The following is a 21,941-nucleotide window of genomic DNA, read 5'->3' as shown; positions in this document are numbered from 1 at the left end:
TTTTAATTATGCAAAATATTTGGGATATTGTTATTATGAGTATGAGTAGCTAAATTCCTAATCTAAGGTTTTGATGGAACCTATTGAAGGATGATTTTCTTGTTATGTTAATATAGATTTGCCGTAGTATTTTCTCTATTTGTTCAACTATATTATTCTTGTGGTTGATTGAAAGGCCTTCAATTAGCTGTGCCTATTTAGTATGTATTACTCGGGAGAGAGTGCATATTTAGGTAGTTTTTGAACAACATCACTCTTAAACGTATATGAGAGATCAATACGGAGGTTTAAAGGTGGGTTTAGGGATAACGAAACCTTGGTGAGATCTGAGTGAGTTGTGCTTAATGCTAGCTAGCGTAATTCAGGAGAATATGTCTAGTAATTATGGTAATTACTCGGGAGAGAGTTACGACAGTTAGAATGCTCATGATCGGTAGAGAAGACTTAGGCAAACTTGTAGAAAACGTAGCGAAAAAGATTCCGACAATAGGGGAAATCACAACCTTAGGTCATTCCAATTCTTGTTTACAACCCGTTCGTAGTTAGTTGTTAATTATTACATTTTAATTACGTAATATTTAGTTAGTGAAAATCAATCTGTTACTTAAATCCTTCTGAAGATTGATTGTGTGAATTTATGCGAGTCTAGTAGCTGTATTTGATAGGTTAATTCCTTGTGGGATTCGACTCCGGACTTATTAGCCGAAATATATTTGCAACGACCGCTTAGTCCTTTTTATAAAGCATATTTGGGCGTGATCAATATGTCACTGGCATGTTAAGGTCGGAGTTATTCAAAACTAAAGTACTGCTCGTACTGTTTTCTTGTTCTTCATTTATGTGCATGTAAAGGACTAGTTCCAAAATCACAGCTTATAGGTTTTTTATTGTGTCATCATGTTTTCCCCTAATCGTATGTTTGTAAATCAGCCAGAAGTGAACTTTTTAATAGGTTCTAGCTGGGTTGAAATAACTGATATTATTTATATGATCTGATATTCAGCGAAAACCCAAAACTCCGGTTATCTCTATGCCTCTTGTTGGAGGAAATCTCTTTATGTAGGTTACATAACTAGGAATTACACTTCACTTCTGAAAACATCTCCTTATAATTGGCCCCTTCTCCTCAGCTATGAGTTCTCCTGTTTCTACAATAGTATGGACAATTTGTGATGGTAGGAATTAGATCAGTCAAGCTACTTAACTATTGCATGTTTAACATCTTGCTGACAATAAAAAGCTGTGTATCATTTGTGCATTGCCTTTATGTACCTTGTATCTTATGGCATCAAAACTCTAGAGATGTTATTATATCCTACAGCTTATAGCGAGCCTATCTGAATATCTGCCTCTGAATTGTACTTTTGCAGGCATGTGAAAAGGCACTTTTATGCTTTGAGATGAACATCGTTGGTGACCCTGGAAAAGATGACTTCGTAATTGAAAAAATTAAGAAGCTTAGAGATGTTGCTGTGATCTCGGCTTCTTCAAGATCAGGTATCAAGTATTAGCATTTCGTTAATGTCACGACCCAATTTCCCCTCCGTGTGACGTCGTGACGGCACCTAGTCTCTACAACTAGGTAAGTCTAACATTTTTGCGGAATAGTGAAATAAAAATATAAATTTAACCAACTATTCAAAAAAACACAACAAATCCCAAAATCCGGAACATCGTGAATCACAAACTACAGAAGGAAAAATTTAGTGTCTCTATACATCAGAATCTAACAAGGAAAATACCGAAGATAATGGACATGAGAAAGAGTAGAAGGGGACCCCGAGGTCTGCGGACGCGGCAGATATACCTTGAAGTCTCCAAAGCTATCCCGGCTCACTGATAGTGCGGCTGATAAGGTGCACCTGGATTTGCACATGAAAAACATGTGCAGAGAGTAATATGAGTACACCACAATCGGTACCCATTAAGTGTCAAGCCTAACCTCGGTCGAGTAGTGACGAGGTAAGGTCAGGGCCCTACTGGCAAATATATAATAAAAATAAAATAGAGTGTAATACCGCAATAAAATAAAGGCTGAAATTTAACAACAATAAAATCATAGAAGGTAACAGCTCAGTACACAGAAATCACAACAGGGGATCTCCCGAGATACCGTTTCGTAGTCCCAAACGTAAATGTGCAGGGGATCTCCCGGAATACCGTTCCGTAGTCCCAAAGTAAATATGCAAGACAGGGAGATCTCCCGGAATACTGTTCCGTAGTCCCAAAATAAATATGCAGTACAGGGGGATCTCCAGCAATACCGTTTCGTATTCCCAAAATAAATATGCAGTACAGAGGGATCTCCTGGAATACCGCTCCGTAGTCCCAAAGTAAATATGCAGCGCGAATGATAGAAATACAACTACATCACGAAATTCTTACAATTTAGACTAAGTATCAGTCAGGGAAGAAGCAGGAAAATTCACTAAGCATGCTGCACAGAATTCACATAAACAATTAAGACATGCAGACATGTTGTATTAGACTAAACATGATAGCTACACATATTGGAATAACTCAATTAAGAATGAAAATAGATTAGTACTCATTAAAATGGTATAACTCAAAATAACAGGAAAAACTTGTTGCTGCTCAGTAAGAAAATCGGGTTTTACCATAACTAGCCCGTGTACGTACTCGTCACCTCACGTACACGGCGCTCACATATCACAATAGTTCCAAATCCTAAGGGAATTTCCCCCACACAAAGTTAGGCAAGCCACTTACCTCGAACCAAGCTCAATCAATCGGTCACACTGCTTTTCCCACGAAAATCCCGCTCCGAATAGCCCAAATCTAGCCGAAAGCAATTACATATCATAAATACAACCAAAAAAGACTCATCTAATTAATGAAATCAACACTTTAACAAAAATTTCGAAATTAACTCAAAAATTGCCTGTGGGGCCCACGTCTCGGAATCGGGTAAAAGTTACAAAATAGGAACGCCCATTCCCCCACGAGTCTAACCATACCAAAATTACTACATTCCGATAACAATTCGGCCCTCAAATCCTCAAATTTATCCAAGAGAGTTTTCAAATATTTCCATCTTAATTCACCAATTAAATGATAAAAATAACCATGGATTCGGGTAATTTAACCAATATTGAGTTAAGAACAATTACCCCGTTGTTTTCTCTGAAAATCTCCCAACAATCGCCTCAATCCGAGCTCCAAATCGTTAAAAATTCCCATTTTCTAAACTTAAACTTTCTGTCCAGACCTCTCTTCTTCGCGAACGCGACAGGTCCCTCGCCTTCGCGAAGCACAACTCGACTGCCCACAAATTTAACCATTCGCGAACGCGAAGATTTACCAGCTCAGACCTTCGTGAACGCGACCACCACCTCGCGAACGCGTAGAACAAGGAATTGGGGTCCCCAATAGCCTCACTCCTCTTCGCGAACGCGACACCACTCACGCGTTCGCGATGCACACACAGACCATACCTTCGTGTTCGCGTCCTCCCCTTCGCGAACGCAAAGAACAAAACCTCACACTCAGAAAACGCTCTTCGCGAACGCGTCCTACTCCTCGCGTTCGCGATGCTTCCACTGTCCACACCTTCGCGAATGCGAACTCTTCTTCGCGAATGCGAAGAACAAACTTCTGCAACAAAAACCAGAAAAATCTGCTACTTCTCTAAGTCCAAAAATGACCCATTGAGCATCCAAAACACACCCGAGGCCCCCGGGACCTCAACCAAACATACCAACAAGTCCTAAAATACCATACGAACTTAGTCGAACCCACAAATCACATCAAATAATGCTAAAATCACAAATCATCCTCCGATTCAAACTTAAAGAACTTGAAATACTCTGAGGGAAACTCTGCTGGTTGTGGATCGTAACATGGAGTACAGCTCACCTAAGTCCCTGCATCAACCACGCTGTTGCCCCCACAAGGCCACTGAACATACATGTGCCTGTACAAAAAAAATGTACAACAAGTGTAGTATGAGTACGAAAATAACGCGTACCCAGTAAGTATCCATTCTAACCTCGAAGAAGTAGTGACGAGAGGTCGACTTCGATACTTACTAGTGGTCCAATAGTACCAGGTACAGTAAAGAGGTATATAAATGTGCGGCAGAGTAAATTAATGAATTAAGTAAGCATAAAAATATGTGATACAAATTCCCCTCTTTACAATGAACTCAAGCTTCCCATTTGAAATTCCCTCCTTAACCGGAGCACACATAAGGGTGTAGTGGACCTCATCAAGTAGATTATCAAAAATTCAAATCCGGAAAACTCAAGGATACACAGACTGCTTGCCAAATATTACGCACGATTCCATGAGGATATGATATAGGAAATGCCGTGGCGTACGGCCCGATCGAACATAAATGTAAACTATGCACTGCCGAGGGTCGAACGACACAAACCATAGATGCATCTATTAACCCGCCGAGGCGAACGACCCGCTCCCATGAGAGTGTGGTACATAGATCCTGCCAAGGCGAACGACCCGATCCCATAAGAGTGAAATACATAATCTTACAGAGGCGAACGACCCGATCCCATAAGAGTAGTGGAAATTTACCCCGCTTGCAGAATATGATTGCGACACGGTTACACATAGATTTCTTAAGTTATTATAGTATTCTTCAATTCTTTTCAAAATACGAAGTTCAAATGAAAACTTTTAAGATCCCAATTTTTCCTCAATTTCCACTCCTTTCAAAACATTTAAAAGCAAACTCAATTTCGCTTCTTCTCAAGGTAAATAATAAACATAAATCAACAATGATATCAACAAGGCATGATGTAAGTCTAAAACTACCCGGACATAGGCATAGCTAGTAGCTACGTACGGACTCTCGTCACCACTTGCGTACGTAGCCCCCACAAATAGAAGCACATAGTAATTTAGTTCACCTATGGGATCAATTCCCTCTTACAAGGTTAGAAAGGAGACTTACCTCGCTCCGAAGTTCCATAGCCGGCTCCCAAGCCTTTCCAACATTTCACACCAATGCCCAACGCTCTAAAACTAGTCAATAAATGTGCAAACCCATAAAAATATACTCTAATACTCACAACAATTCAATTTACAACAACTCCCAACTCTGCTCGGAAAGTCGATAAAATCACCCTCGGGCCCAAATGCTCGGATTCCGAAATTTTTTTGAAGATAAACTTTACCTATAATCTGACGAACTCAAATATATAATTTATTCTCAATTCTATGCCCAACTCGTAGTCAAAATCCAAAATACCAAATTCTAGGTCTTCCACTAAAAATCTCACAATTTATACTAATTTTCATGTTTAAATCTTTATACAAACCATGTATTTAACTTATAATGAGTGGGAATCACTTACCTTGATATTGATGACAAAGAATGAGCTCCAAAGTCGCTCCAAGACCGGCTCTCATGGAGGAAATGAAGTAAAAATGAGCCAAGCCCTCATTTTTAAAGAACACACTGCCCAACCCCGGCTTTCGCACCTGCGGCTTCGCAGGTGCGAGATACCTTCCGCTTATGCGGCTTCTTTCGCTTCTGCGAGATGCTGTTAGCTTCTGCGCTTGGGCAGATGCGGCCAAAAGCTCCGCACCTGCGGTCCTTCACCTAGCCGGCCTGCTCCGCTTCTACGACTCCAATGTCGCTTCTGCGCCCTCCGCACCTGCGGCCAACACCTCCCAGGTGCGGGTACACCAGATATCAGCCGCCTCAACTTTTCTTCAAATTCCAAATTCGGTATGTTAACCACCCAGAATCCACCCGAGGCCTCCGAGACCCCGTTCAATTGCACCAACCAGTTCCAAAACACAGTATGAACTTAGTCGAGCCTTGAAATCGCATCAAACAACATTGAAATCATGAATCGCAACCCAATTCAAACTTAATGAACTTTAGAACTTCAAACTTCAACATTCGATGCTGAAACCTATCAAATCACGTCCGATTGACATCAAATTTTGCACACAAGTCATAATCGACATTACGGACCTAATCCAACTTCCAGAATCGAAATCCGGCCTCAATATCAAAATGTCCACTTCCGGTCAAATTTCTCAAACCCCTTCAAATTTCTAACTTTCGCCAAATGAGCCTAAATTGACATACGGACCTCCAAATTCATATACGGACGCGCTCCCAATACTAGAATCACCATACGGAGCTGTTCCCGAACTCGGAATCCCAAACAGACATAGATAACATTGTAATGAACTTTTACACAAATTTATGAAATTCTTCCAAAATGCTAACTTCCACAATAGGTGCCGAAATGCTTCCGGGTCATCCAAAACCCGATCCGGTCATACGCCCAAGTCCGAAATCATCATATGAACCTGTTGTAACCTTCAAATCCTGATTCCAAGGCTGTTTAATCAAAAATTCAATCTTAGTCAATTCTTCCAACTTAAAGCTTACGAAATGAGAATTTTCTTTTCAAATCAACTCCGAACTCCACGAAATTCAATTTCGACCACGCGTACAAGTCATAATACCTGAAGTGAAGCTGCTCATGGCCTCAAACCACCGAATAAGACGCTAGAGCTCAAAACGCCCGTTCGAGTCATTATAGTTTCTCCTACTTAAACATACGTTCGTCCGCGAACGTGCTAAGAACATGCTCTTGAGTTGTCCGAAATCATTATTTAACACCTCGTGCACCTACCCGTGCTATCACAACTCAGTTGAGCACACTAGCTCAAGCTAGTCTGAAGATTCTCCCTTTTACTTAGCCAAATAAGCCTTAAAGCCCAATTCCAACATCCGGAATTCTCTGCCAGGCCTGTTTCCATCATACGAACACCGTATCAATCTCTATAAGATGCACCAATACATGATTGCATACCTTTGCTGAATCCACATTATGCACTGCATAACTTACATGACAATAATAACATCCTCTGATAACAATAGCCGAAATTAAACGAATCTGATGCTCACAATGCACCTTATGACATATATAAGTCTTGTTTCAACTCTGGCAATACCGCCACGACGGAAGAGATGTGTAGAAATTCATAACCAACTGCCAAGTCAATAAATCATTGAATCTCTCCTCTTGAGTAGAATCATAACCCCATTATGAACCAAATAATGGTATTTGTTCTTTAATATGCTTCATATAATTCGATCGCACTGATCCCAGATCCAATAATCTCGTCTCACCCAGTACGAGCTGCTCAGGCAATAAGCCACTTCTGACACGACCAAAAGTCTCATATGATGCCACAATGTGCCAATAAGCTACTAACTCGAATGTAATACATAAGGAAAATGAACTCTGGAAAGGATTACTCAACCCATGAAACTAATTAGACAACCAAAAAGGTGTTATGAACTTTCCTCAGAAAATGAAAAACAAACACACAAAAATAGCTATAGGGGACTGCACTCAACATCACACTATTGCCCCGTGCAACCCGATCCAAACAACATACCCGTGGCAGCGTGCCACCCGATCCACACATAAAATCTATATAAGGAGATACTTACCGAGCTAGAATGCTCATTACCACAAAATACCCGAATATTGGCCCCAAGAACGCTAAGTGCATAATACCATCCCTGGGGAGATAGATAGCGCCATACGCTACCAAGCTCAAGCACCACTAAGGTGCGATATATGATCTGAATATCGAGAGCCATCCTGCTCACATAACACCATCGCTACGCGGAACCTCAACACATATGAAATTTATCAAGTCATTTCACAACTCACACGGCACAATATAGTATTACACAAAATAGCCGACGACGAAATAACATCCAACGTCCGAATACTCCTCCATAAGGAGCGTCATGCTTAAATGAACATATCCGGCCTGATATAGAACCCATATTCATATTTAGATCCGTCTGCGGACCTCAAGCCGATTCTGATCGCACCGTACCAGGATAATAACCTTTCAAGGGTCCATAATAACCTTTTTTCCCATAATACACAAGAACATCCATCATACCCGGAACAAACTAACACAGTCCACGATTAAATGAATCGAGCGCCCTCTAGGCATAAATTCTCAAATTAGCGATATTACCACAATCTTCATACTTGGTTTCAATCTCCAATCAATCAAGTGACTACATGCCATACTTATACAATCTTCCCGTGGGACATGCTCCCCCGGCCTTCCGCTCCAGACAACGAGTCTGCACATCCATACTACCGGCCACACAAACGTTGTAAGGCCATTCAAGAATTCGCAATCAGTATGCAAAGCCTCTCACACCCGACACCGATCTCAGGTGCCACTAAAGACAACACCATCTTATTCTAACCATCTGAATCCTTTCTCGCCTGTCCGAGCTCGTGCTATTCTTGCCAATACCAAACGGCAACCTTGATCCTTAACTTCCAAATTTCCATGCTACCCACTACACCTAAATCATGCCAATGCACAAGAGTGCAAGAATTTCATCATAACTCCTGAACCACAAATAAGGTAAACACTTCATCATATAAAAACCTTTTACTTAGCTCATTTCAAGAGAACCATTGCAACACGTGACTGAATTCTCATATCCGCAGAAAATACCAACCTCAAGTAGTGGTCTAAACTACCATAACTCTTATGGGATCCATCTACACATAACAGGGCATAACACTCGATTGCCTCCACATAAAATCAATTACGACGACCGTCAAGACTCGCATGTACCGCCATAAAGCACATATATAACTTAACACGTTGAAGGAACTGATCGTTGCCACCATCATGCCATTCCAATAAGTGCTAACCGATCCGACTTCTTTTAATTTACTCTGGACTTGCCTTAGGAATAATAATAATAGCTTCATTCAAAACATCATGAACCCAAATCCGCACTCATCTTGAGTGACCTTATATCACGAGACCATGCTGTCTCAAATCCTACGAACCATCTCATATCCTCTTTGTGCGCATATTCGCATCCTCAAGTGGTACACCCATTCTGATAATTCCTCAAAGAATCTGAATCATTTTCTCTCATTCCTCCAAATGCTACATTGCAAGCCGAAGATATCATAGAACACTCCATACCCCTTTTCATAATCCGCTACAAAAGCTCGACTCTTAACCATACTGCGGGCTTAAAATCCTTAGACACCGCATTTTAACTTTTGAATTCACTAGGACCATTGTTGAGAGTGACCCACTCTGACTTGGTCCCGAATATAATCCACTCCAAGGTTCTGCTAGCACATGAACACCCTCCCAAAGAGACAACCGGCTGAATCACCTCTCTTGTAAATCAACTCCACACGAAGCATAAATCCTGAGTATTCCCAAAACATGAACATGAACCGATAAGGCCCAATATGGCACACATTCCTCAATCCTTTTCTCAAATTACCACTGATGTTTGCTTTCCTTAGTCGTAATAACCCACCCATACACCGATAACCAGAAACTTCACATGTAGATAACCATGCAATCCAATCGTAGGCGGTGAGCCTCTCCTACTTACCTCGAAGCTACCATTGCCTGACTATGGAACCCACCAAGGTTCATTCTTCCTCTCTGACATGACCTCGCGCTATCGACCCACCAAATTCCTCGAAACCTTGCAAAGATGCTTCACCGAGTACAATTACTACAAAACCAATAAACCATCCCGGGTCCATGCCCATTCACTAGTTGTACAAACCCGTTCACTCCTCATTGACACCAACTAAAGGTGCGACAACACATTCGAATCCAAAGTCATGTTGTATCCTTTTTCATATCAAGCAACTCCTTTCTGTCGCATCCAACCTTCCTCCGCATAGTAGCCAACATGCCAAATTAAACCCGTAGACCTAGTCACTGTCCACCATGAATCCCAAATCACTCTAAACTTTCCTCAAGGCGTGTAGCTATCCTATCACAGAACCCACATGATACTCTGCCACTCTCCCACTTTGGTCAAACTCACTCCTTTAAGCAACTACTTGACTCCTGCTTCTCACACCTGGACTTCGAGAAGTTTAACCACCGCAAGACGCCTCCTACATATCCTTTCTCATCTTTCGCTGCCCAGTTGTTGCCTTAAGTAAAAATCCCTCTCTATAGCATTTTGTCACGACCTAAAATCTCACCTATCGTGATGGTACCTATCTCAATACTAGGCAAGTCGAATATCTCAATAAACCACCATATCTTTTAAATTTGAAAACAAAATAATTAAATTCAGCGGAAGAAATCTCACAATTTCATATCTAACACTCCCAAAATCTGGTGTCATTGAGTACATGAGCATCTAATATGAATACAATGTCTGATCTGATAAAAACCACTATCTGAAAGTATAGAACAGTACAATAACTGAAGGAAAGAGAGACAAGGTCAACAGACACCAAACAACTACCTTGATAGTCTCTAACTGATAGCACTCTGAAATCTAACAATCTCTGTTTCCGAAAGAACCTGGATCTGCACACGAGGTGCATAGTGTAGTATGAGTACAACTAACTCAATAAGTAACAAGACTAACCTCTGGGCTAAAAGCAATGACGAGCTACGCAGGTACAGTCTAGTATAAATAATGGTACAAAATGTACATATGTTTTTAGATTTAACAGTTAAACTCAGTACAAGTGAAATAGATCAACACTGCATGAGATGAAGAATATGACATCTCAGTAGAAAGACCTCATGTAAATATTGGTCACAAATTATCTGGTCACTCGATACTGTTTATGGCCAATCCAGCCCAGCGGTGTTCCAAATCGTATATAAATACACATCGACTAACAGTCAGTCACCCAATACTATATAAGGCCAGTCCAGCCCTGGGATAATATATCCCCAAATATAAATGATACGAACAAGATCCATGTCCAGATAAACTTATTACAATACAAATAAGTAAGGCAAGTCCATGCCTTGGGAAAATCCATCCCAAATATATATATAAGCAATAAGTAAGGCAAGTCCATGCCCTGGGAAGTCCATCCCAAATATCGATGATCATCTACGCTCACTGGGGGTGTGTACAGACTCCGGAGGGGCTCCTTCAGCCCAAGCGTAATACAAAGCCAATGTGGCCTACTACAGGCGGGCAGTCCTGATCCGTATAATAACAAAGCCTATAAGGCCTGCTGCAGGCGGGCAGCCCCGATCCATATAATAGTAAAGCCTATAAGGCTTGCTGCAGGCGGGCAGCCCCGATCCATATAATAGTAAAGCCTATAGGGCCTGCTGCAGGCGGGCAACCCCGATCCATATAATAGTAATGTATAAAACCTTTATGGCCTGCTGCATTGCGTAGCTCAATCTCATAAATATCCTCACAATGGACAATTATTATTGAGTGTGAAATGTATATTTTTGAACAATTAATTCAACAACAACATGACCCCATGGGTTCCAAAATATTGGCACGTAGCGTAAACATGATCTTTAATAGGTGTCTCAGCTCAATTTCTCTAACACGTGGAGAATGTTCAGATAATAACATGATTTTTTAAGTTACAACTGCACAGAATCTATTCAAGACACAATTTATATGGTGCACGTCCACATGTTCGTCACCTATCGTGTGTGTCACCTCCAAACAATTTATATCGTACCAAATTCGGGGATTCATACCCTCAGAACCAAGTTTAGAAGTGTTACTTACCTCTAACCGTGTAAATGCTTTACTCCACTATGCCTTTGCCTCGTGAATCGGCCTCCAAACACCTTGAATCTAGCCGCAATTAATTTGATTCAGTCAATAAAATTTATTGGAATTAATTCCATAAGAAAATACTAATTTTCCATAAAAATCCGAAATTTAGCTTAAAAATTGCCTGTGGGGCCCATGTCTTGAAACCCGACAAAAGTTACAAAATTCGGAAGCCCATTCAACCACGAGTCTAACCATACCAATTTTACCAAAATCCGACCTCAACTCGACCTCCAAATCTTCAAATCTTATTTTCAAATCCCTAAGTTTAAACCCCCGATTTACACCTCAAAAATATGTAATCTAGTCGGATTATTCGATGATAATTCAATATTAAGGAGTAGAAATGATCCCAAGTGACTTACCTCAAATTTCCCTTGAATTCTCTCTAAAAATCGACCCAAAACCCGTGCTTGAAGGTCCAAAATGGCAAAACTCGGAACCCCTCTGTTTTTAATATTTTTTCTAGGATTTTCTTACCCGCGGTGATTTCTTCGCAGCTGTGGTCTTCGCACCCGCGGTGATTTCTCCTCGCCTGTGGTCTTCGCACCCGCGATGATTTCTTCGCGCCTGCAGTCTTCGCACCCATGATGCTTTCTTCGCGCCTGCGGTCTTCGCACCCGCGGCAACAAATTTCACACCCGCGGTGCCTGACCAGCCCATGCATTTTTCGCTTCTGCGACTAATTCCTCTCATCCGCGAGCTCGCACCTGCGGCCCTTTTTCGCACAGGTGCGATCACACCAGCATCCCAGCTGCTTCAGCTCCTCCTCCAAATCTAAATTCGATCCGTTAAGCATTCGAAACTCACCCGAGGCTCTTAGGACCCCGTCCGAACATACCAACAAGTTCCATAACATAACATGGACCTACTCGAGGCCTCAAATCATATTAAACAACATCAAAACGACGAATCACACCTCAAATCAAAATTTATGAACTTTGAACTTTCAAATTCTATATCTTGTGCCGAAACATATCAAATCAATCTGGAATGACTTCAAATTTTTGCACACAAGTCATAATTGACATAACGAAGCTATTCAAATCTCCAGAATCCGATTTCGACCCTTATATCGAAAAGTCAACCCCTCAGTCAAACTTTCCAAAATTCAACTTTCGTCATTTCAAGCTAAATTCCACTACGGACCTCCAATTAATTTTCCGAACACGCCCCTAACTCCAAAATCACCATACGGAGCTATTGGAATCATCAAAATTCTATTCTGGGGTCGTTTACACATAAGTCAACATCCGGTCAACTATTTCAACTTAAGCTTCCAACATGAAATTCATTCTTCTAAGCTAACTCTGAAATACCTTAAAACCAAAACTAACAATTCACACATGTCATAATACCTCGTAGGAATTCAAGACTTCAAATAGTTTAAAGGAGCGTAAATGCTCAAAACGACCGATCGGGTCGTTACAATCTCCCCCACTTAAACATACGTTCGTCCTCGAACGTGCCAAGAGTTGTTCCTAATCCTTCAATTCTCTATTCTACCTTACCAGGCACATAACCGGGGTGATCTCACGTCACCCTATTCCTTATAAAATGTATAGGCCTGACAAAACAACATAACTGAAAAATCAGTAATTTAACCTTAGCCCAGAAACTTTGGACTTCAATTTCCAACATTCAGAATTTCTTTTCAAGACCTGAATCTCACATCTACACGTTGTATGAGTTTGAACACGCTGTACCAAGCCATAACCATAACCCCAGATATAATCGCATAACATACTACACAACTCCCTTACTCGTAGCACCATTTCTGATCACAATAACTACTCAAACCAACCAAGTACTAGTATAAAATCTCGCATTCAACAGAACCTCATTCCAAAACCTTCGTACACTGCCAATGATGAATGAAACAATCAACAATTCATAACCTCTTATCAGATCGATAAGTCATGGAGCTCTCTCGCCCCACCCAGAACCACAATCCTCTCGAATATATCATAATCAAGCCTGATAGTACCCATTCTAGGTCCAATGACCTTATTTTATTAAACACAATTGTCCCACAGACATGCCACATCGATATAACTCAAGCCACAACTGCGTAATCTATGTACCCAAATATGGGAGATGTCTCAAAGTAGAGAACTGTATTGTAAGTTCAACAAGCACCACCACAACTGTAATGCTATAAGCTCATTATATATAGTAGAACCAAGACACACAAATTTAATAACAGTAACCAGCTCTTCTAGAGCTCACATTAACATCACTCGCACGGACAACTCACGTGCTACAGTATCAATATATGAAACCGCATGGTCAACTCACGTGCTAATAACATAATCCGCCCGACATGGTCACAAGCCTTTAATTCAAGCATAACATATGGGAGAAATCAAATAAGTACACATGAACCATCGTAATTGATCACAACTCCAGCACTCACATGGCTATCACATCCTTCATGCATGATCATCCCACTAGGAATATTCCCATAATTCCTTTGTGCCATATAGCAATAATTTGAATATCAGCAGTTTATCAACCAGGTGGGTAGTGCAATATCGATGAACATCTGTAAGTCAAAACACAACGCGCCTTCTGAAATGCGCACCCTTCTCAGGGATCCTCGGGCAGTTATAACATTCCTCTAAATATCTGAAACTGACCATTCTGTCCAAAATTCATGATCTTTCTTTCAAGAATGAACTGCCACCTTATGCGTGTGAATCTAAATCCCGCACAACACACCATATCTACCATGTGAAAGGCACAAGAATCTCATTATTAACTCTGAGTCACCGGCAAATTACATACCCGGTTAGTTAGAAAACTTTCTCTTGCTTGCTTCCAGGAGGAAATCACAATATACAACACGTTTCTCACACCAGTAGAAAATATTTGGTTCAAACCGTCAAGAACACTTTGAAATCCATCTGCACATAACTAAGCTATTAGAACTAAATTCCTCTAACTCGACCAAACCACGTAGGTCACCAAAACCCAAGAATATTGCCACCAAAACATCTGTAGAGTCTCACCATATCATAATCACCCCTATAAATACCACAACCGAAACACCCATTCTAAAAATATCTTATTTGAGTCTAAGGCCGTTTAATTCACCTTCCTGATACAGAAATATAAAATCCATAATGATATACAAAAATGCCACAAGTCTCGGTACCATCCAACTTAAATCTCAGATTTTAGCTATAAACAAATCCGCCAAAAATTCTCAATTGTTACATATTAATCTTGAATCCATTAGAACTTTCTCAGGAGTCATCCACTCTGCTCAAATATCAATTGCACCACCCAAACGGGCCGAAAGACACATGCCCCATTAGCACAACAACACCCAAAGAAGTACCCCGACCTTAACACCACCAATCAAATTCATACTTCGTGCGCACTACATCCTTCATAAATAACAACTCACTCATTCCATGATTTTCATATATTCATAAGTGCAATATAATCCGTATCCAGGAATTTTCTTATTTGAGTCATCCTCAATCTCAACCTCTGCAAGTCGTAACTAACTCACAAGTATGCCTCAGACCAAAACTAAATTTTAAACATATAACCATGAATTGAATTGTCAATAGCAGACTCCCCCACTCGGCTCAAAGCCATAGAACAAAACACTCGATAATTCATAATACCCATACTTTATTATTGCCATAATACTGCAGTCAGTTCAACGAAAATTCTTTTCAAGCTTATGCAACACCCACCATAAACTACCTCAATCATCCGCTAAGTTCACATTTATTCTCGCGACAATCAAGTCAACTTTCTCAATCAGATTCAAATTCAAGTCTCAACGCATATGCCCCGCTGGCAGAAAAGAAACTCTTTATTCACATCGTAAGGAACACACCTACATAGATTACTCCGCAGGAGATAACACACCTACTTAGTCTCAAATTAGAATCTTGTTATACCCTTTCGCAACCACAATTACTATGAAATCACTTAATCTTTCTGAGTCCAGACTCATTAACCAGACACGAGAATTAATTTGCCCCAAAATTTAACAACGTGAAGTATCTTTCAAAATATTCACACTCGAGATTGTACGTCACATCAAAATAAAAATAAAGCACCCAATGGCCTTGCTTTACATTTCAACGAAACACTTCTAGTCACATTCAAATCGTCTTAACACATCCCGCAGTCACATCATACTCATCACAAAGCCATTACACCGCTCATCGAGCCACAAATTCCACTCGTAGGGACACTACCGGACATATGAGTCCAAATGTACAGATTACAACTGAAGCTACTGAGCCTAAGCTGCGGTCTAAACCTAGCCTCAAGTCCTCCAGACTAGCCCATCACCAAAACACAGAATACACATCTTGAACCTCGTTTATAGAATCACAAGCCGGTGATGCACATCTGATACCGAGCGCTCATGTGCGCATACGAAATGCGTGGAAGGAATTCAAAGAGTTATGTTTCAAGCTGAATCAATTCCGCACGATAGAATACAAGAAAGTGAAATTTTCCTAAGGTTTCGGCAGCTCCTCGAAGATAAGTACAGACGTCTCTGTACAGATCTATAAGACTCTACTAAACCTGCTCATGACCCATGAGACCTATGTCACCTAAAGCTCTGATACCAACTTGTCACGACCCAAAAATCCTACCTGTCCTGATGGTGCCTATCTCAATACTAGGCAAGCCGAATATCTCAATAAACCACCATATCTTTTAAATTTGAAAAAAAAAATAATTTCAGTGGAAGAAATCTCACAATTTCAAATCTAACACTCCCAAAACCCGGTGTCACTGAGTACATGAGCATCTAATATGAATACAATGTCTGATTTGATAAAAACCATTGTTTAAAAGTATAGAATAGTACAATAACTAAAGGAAAGAGAGACAAGGTCAGCAGACGCCAAACAACTACCTTGATATTCTCCAACTGATAGCACTCTGAAATCTAACAATTTCCATGTGCGAAAGCACCTGGATCTGCACACGAGGTGCAGAGTGTAGTATTAGTACAACTAACTCAATAAGTAACAAGACTAATCTCTGGGCTGAAAGCAATGATGAGCTCCGCAGGTACAGTCTAGAATAAATAATGGTACAAAATGTAGATATGCTTTCAGATTTAACAGTTAAACTTAGTACAAGTGAAATAGATCAACACTGCATGAGATGAAGAATATGACATCTCAGTAGAAAGACCTCATGTAAATATTGGTCACAAATTATCTGGTCACTCGATACTGTTTATGGCCAATCCAACCCAGCGGTGTTCCAAATCGTATATAAATACACATCGACTGACAGTCAGTCACCCAGTACCGTATAAGGCCAGTCCAGCCCCGGGATAATTTATCCCCAAATATAAATGATACGAACAAGATCCATATCCAGATAAACTCATTACAATACAAATAAGTAAGGCAAGTCCATGCCCTGGGAAAATCAATCCCAAATATATATATAAGCAGTAAATAAGGCAAGTCCATGCCCTGGGAAGTCCATCCCAAATATTGATGATCATCTAAGCTCACTGGGGGTGTGTACAGACTCCGGAAGGACTCCTTCAGCCCAAGCGTAATACGAAGCCAATATGGCCTACTGCAGGCGGGCAGTCCCGATCCGTATAATATCAAATCCTATAAGGCCTACTGCAGGCGGGCAGCACCGATCCATATAATAGTAAAGCCTATAAGGCCTGCTGCAGGCGGGCAGTCCCGATTCATATAATAGTAATGTATAAAACCTTTATGGCCTGCTGCGTTGCGCAGTTCAACCCCATAAATATCCTCACAATGGACAATTATTACTGAGTGTGAAATATATATTTTTGAACAATTAATTCAATAACAACACGACCCCATGGGTCCCAAAATATTGGCACGTAGCCTAAACATGATCTTTAATAGGAGCCTCAGCTCAATTTCTCTAACACGTGGAGAATGTTCAGATAATACCATGATTCTTTAACTTACAACTGCACAGGATTTATTCAAGACACAATTTATATGGTGCACATCCACATGTTCGTCACCTATCGTGTGTGTCATCTCCAAACAATTTATATCGTACCAAATTCGGGGATTCATACCCTCAGAACCAAGTTTAGAAGTGTTACTTACCTTCGAATATCTTAATAAACCACCATATCTTTTAAATTTGAAAACAAAATAATTATATTCAGCGGAAGAAATCTCACAATTTCATATCTAACACTCCCAAAATCCGGTGTCATTGAGTACATGAGCATCTAATATGAATACAATGTCTGATCTGATAAAAACCACTATCTGAAAGTATAGAACAGTACAATAACTGAAGGAAAGAGAGACAAGGTCAACAGACACCAAACAACTACCTTGATAGTCTCCAACTGATAGCACTCTGAAATCTAACAATCTCCGTGTCCGAAAGATCCTGGATCTGCACACGAGGTGCATAGTGTAGTATGAGTACAACTAACTCAATAAGTAACAAGACTAACCTCTAGGCTGAAAGCAATGATGAGCTAAGCAGGTACAGTCTAGTATAAATAATGGTACAAAATGTACATATGCTTTTAGATTTAACAGTTAAACTCAGTACAAGTGAAATAGATCAACACTGCATGATATGAAGAATATGACATCTCAGTAGAAAGACCTCATGTAAATATTGGTCATAAATTATCTGATCACTCGGTACTGTTTATGGCCAATCTAGCCCAGCGGTGTTCCAAACCGTATATAAATACACATCGACTAACAGTCAGTCACCCAATACTATATAAGGCCAGTCCAGCCCTGGGATAATATATCCCCAAATATAAATGATACGAACAAGATCCATGTCCAGATAAACTTATTACAATACAAATAAGTAAGGCAAGTCCATGCCTTGGGAAAATCCATCCCAAATATATATATAAGCAATAAGTAAGGCAAGTCCATGCCCTGGGAAGTCCATCCCAAATATCGATGATCATCTACGCTCACTGGGGGTGTGTACAGACTCCGGAGGGGCTCCTTCAGCCCAAGCATAATACAAAGCCAATGTGGCCTACTGCAGGCAGGCAGTCCTGATCCGTATAATAACAAAGCCTATAAGGCCTGCTGTAGGCGGGCAGCCCCGATCCATATAATAGTAAAGCCTATAAGGCTTGCTGCATGCGGGCAGCCCCGATCCATATAATACTAAAGCCTATAGGGCCTGCTGCAGGCGGGCAACCCCGATCCATATAATAGTAATGTATAAAGCCATTATGGCCTGCTGCGTTGCGTAGCTCAATCCCATAAATATCCCCACAATGGACAATTATTATTGAGTGTGAAATGTATATTTTTGAACAATTAATTCAACAACAACACGACCCCATGGGTTCCAAAATATTGGCACGTAGCGTAAACATGATCTTTAATAGGAGTCTCAGCTCAATTTCTCTAACACGTGGAGAATGTTCAGATAATAACATGATTCTTTAAGTTACAACTGCACAGGATCTATTCAAGACACAATTTATATGGTGCACGTCCACATGTTCGTCACCTATCGTGTGTGTCACCTCCAAACAATTTATATCGTACCAAATTCGGGGATTCATACCCTCAGAACCAAGTTTAGAAGTGTTACTTACCTCTAACCGTGTAAATGCTTTACTCCACTATGCCTTTGCCTTGTGAATTGGCCTCCAAACACCTTGAATCTAGCCACAATTAATTTGATTCAGTCAATAAAATTTATTGAAATTAATTCCATAAGAAAATACTAATTTCCCATAAAAATCCGAAATTTAGCTCAAAAATTGAACATGGGGCCCACATCTCGGAACCCGATAAAAGTTATAAAATCCGGAAGCCTATTCAACCACGAGTCTAACCATACTAATTTTACCAAAATCCGACCTCAACTCGACCTCCAAATCTTCAAATCTTATTTTCAAATCCCTAAGTTCAAACCCCCGATTTACACCTCAAAAACATGTAATCTAGTCAGATTATTCGATGATAATTCAATATTAAGGAGTAGAAATGATCCCAAGTGACTTACCTCAAGTTTCCCTTGAATTCTCTCTCAAAATCGCCCCAAAAACCGTGCTTGAAGGTCCAAAATGGCAAAACTCGGAACCCCTCTGTTTTTAATATTCTGTCTAAGATTTTCGCACCCGCGATGATTTCTTCGCACCCGCGGTGATTTCTTCGCGCCTGCGGTCTTCGTACCCGTGATGATTTCTTCGCGCCTACGGTCTTCGCACCTGCAATGCTTTCTTCGCGCCTGCATTCTTCACACCCGCGGCAAACATTTTCGCACCCGCCTGGCCAACCCATGCATTTTCCGCTTCCGCGACTAATTCCTCGTACCCGCGAGCTCGCACCTGCGGCCCTTTTTCGCGCAGGTGCGATCACACCAGTAACACAGTTGCTTCAGCTCCTCCTCCAAATCCAAATTTGATCCGTTAAGCATCCGAAACTCACCCGAGACCCTCAGGACCCCGTCCGAACATACCAACAAGTTCCATAACATAACACGGACCTACTCGAGGCCTCAAATCATATCAAACAACATCAAAACGATGAATTACACCTCAAATCAAAATCTATGAACTTTGAACTTTCAAATTCTATATCTTGTGCCGAAATATATCGAATCAATCAGGAATGACTTCAAAATTTTGCACACAAGTCATAAATGACATAATAAAGCTATTACAATTTCCAGAATCCGATTTCGACCCCGATATCGAAAAGTCAACCCCCGGTTAAACTTTCCAAAATTCAACTTTCGCCATTTCAAGCCAAATTACACTACGGACCTCCAATTAATTTTCTGGACATGCTCCTAAATCCAAAATCACCATACGGAGCTATTGGAATCATCAAAACTCTATTCAGGGGTCGTTTACACATAAGTCAACATCCGGTCAACTATTTCAACTTAAGCTTCCAACATGAAATTCATTCTTCTAAGCTAACTCTGAAATATCTTAAAATCAAAACCGACAATTCACACAAGTCAAAATACTTCGTAGGAAGTTATTTAAGACTTCAAATAGTTTAAAGGAGCGTAAATGCTCAAAACGGCCGGTCGGGTCGTTACACATTTGAACTAATAGATCGCTACTAACTTCAAACCTTTCCGAAGGTCATCTTTCTCGAGCCATCAATCATTAGAAATACCTATTCGATTCCAAAATTCCTATACTCCGCTATCTTTGACGACTATTTTCCTGGCACCATCTGGCACTACTCTGCCCCGAAGGCAATTGATGAAGACCATAACACCGACAAACTTAATACATTCAATCAAAGACGACGACACCAAATCACAGATGAAAATTCCACCACGCTCGAAAATACCAAGTCTCGTTACCTCATCAATCCAAGCTTGAATATTCATAATCCGACTGCCTTTCCTCCGCTGGAATAAAATATTGAATCTCTAATATTGCTCTGAATAAACATCCTTCCAAGTTATTCATTGCTTTGACTTATAGACAAGCATCTTACCATTACACCACACTGTACTATAGCAACGCACAAATCGTCATAACAATTAATGCTAAATCTCAAAACTTAGGTAGTACTGATACTGAGCAGAAACGACAAAACGACTTTCCGCAAGGCGACGACAATAACCTAATCAATTACGCAAGGAGAAACATACTGCACCACATATGTAGTACTATTACGAGTCCTCAGTTCCCAATTGATAGCAAGTGCTTCACATCGTATAAGATTGAATAGGAAAGAAATAAAGGCATACGCCTCAGAGGGATCAAATCGCACAATGAGGAATCAAGAAGGGAAGTGCTCCTAACAGCCATGTAGCCTCTTGAAGATAAGTACAGACGTCTCCATACCGATCCGCAAAATTCTACTAGACTTGCTCATGACTCGTGAGACCTAAGTGAACCTAATGCTCTGATACCATATTATCACGACCCAAAATCCGTTAAAGGCCGTGATGGCACCGGACACCACTGTCACGCAAGACAACACTAAATAGCTAATTAAATTCTCATTTTAATATTTTCGAAATCATAAATTTCCTTCAATTTAACTAGTAAAAGATGGACTTTACAGAATTTAAATAATAATGTTTCCCACTTTCAATACTGAATATCCCCTAATCATTCCAAAACCCGGTGTCACAAGTGCATGAGCTTTTATTAGGAAATAAAATAAAATAAAATACAGCATCTGTCCAGAATACAAATTTGGACAAGTAAGAAAATACAAACACTCTGAAGGAGACTCTGCTGGCTGTGGATCATAATATGGAGTACAACTCACCTAAGTCCATGCATCAACCACACTGCTGCGCCCACAAGGCCACTGAACATACATGTGCATGTACAACAAAATGTACAACAAGTGTAGTATGA

Source organism: Nicotiana tabacum, chromosome 22 (genome assembly GCF_000715075.1).
Source record: "Nicotiana tabacum cultivar K326 chromosome 22, ASM71507v2, whole genome shotgun sequence".
NCBI lineage: Eukaryota > Viridiplantae > Streptophyta > Magnoliopsida > Solanales > Solanaceae > Nicotiana > Nicotiana tabacum.
Note: the sequence above shows the minus strand (reverse complement) of the source record.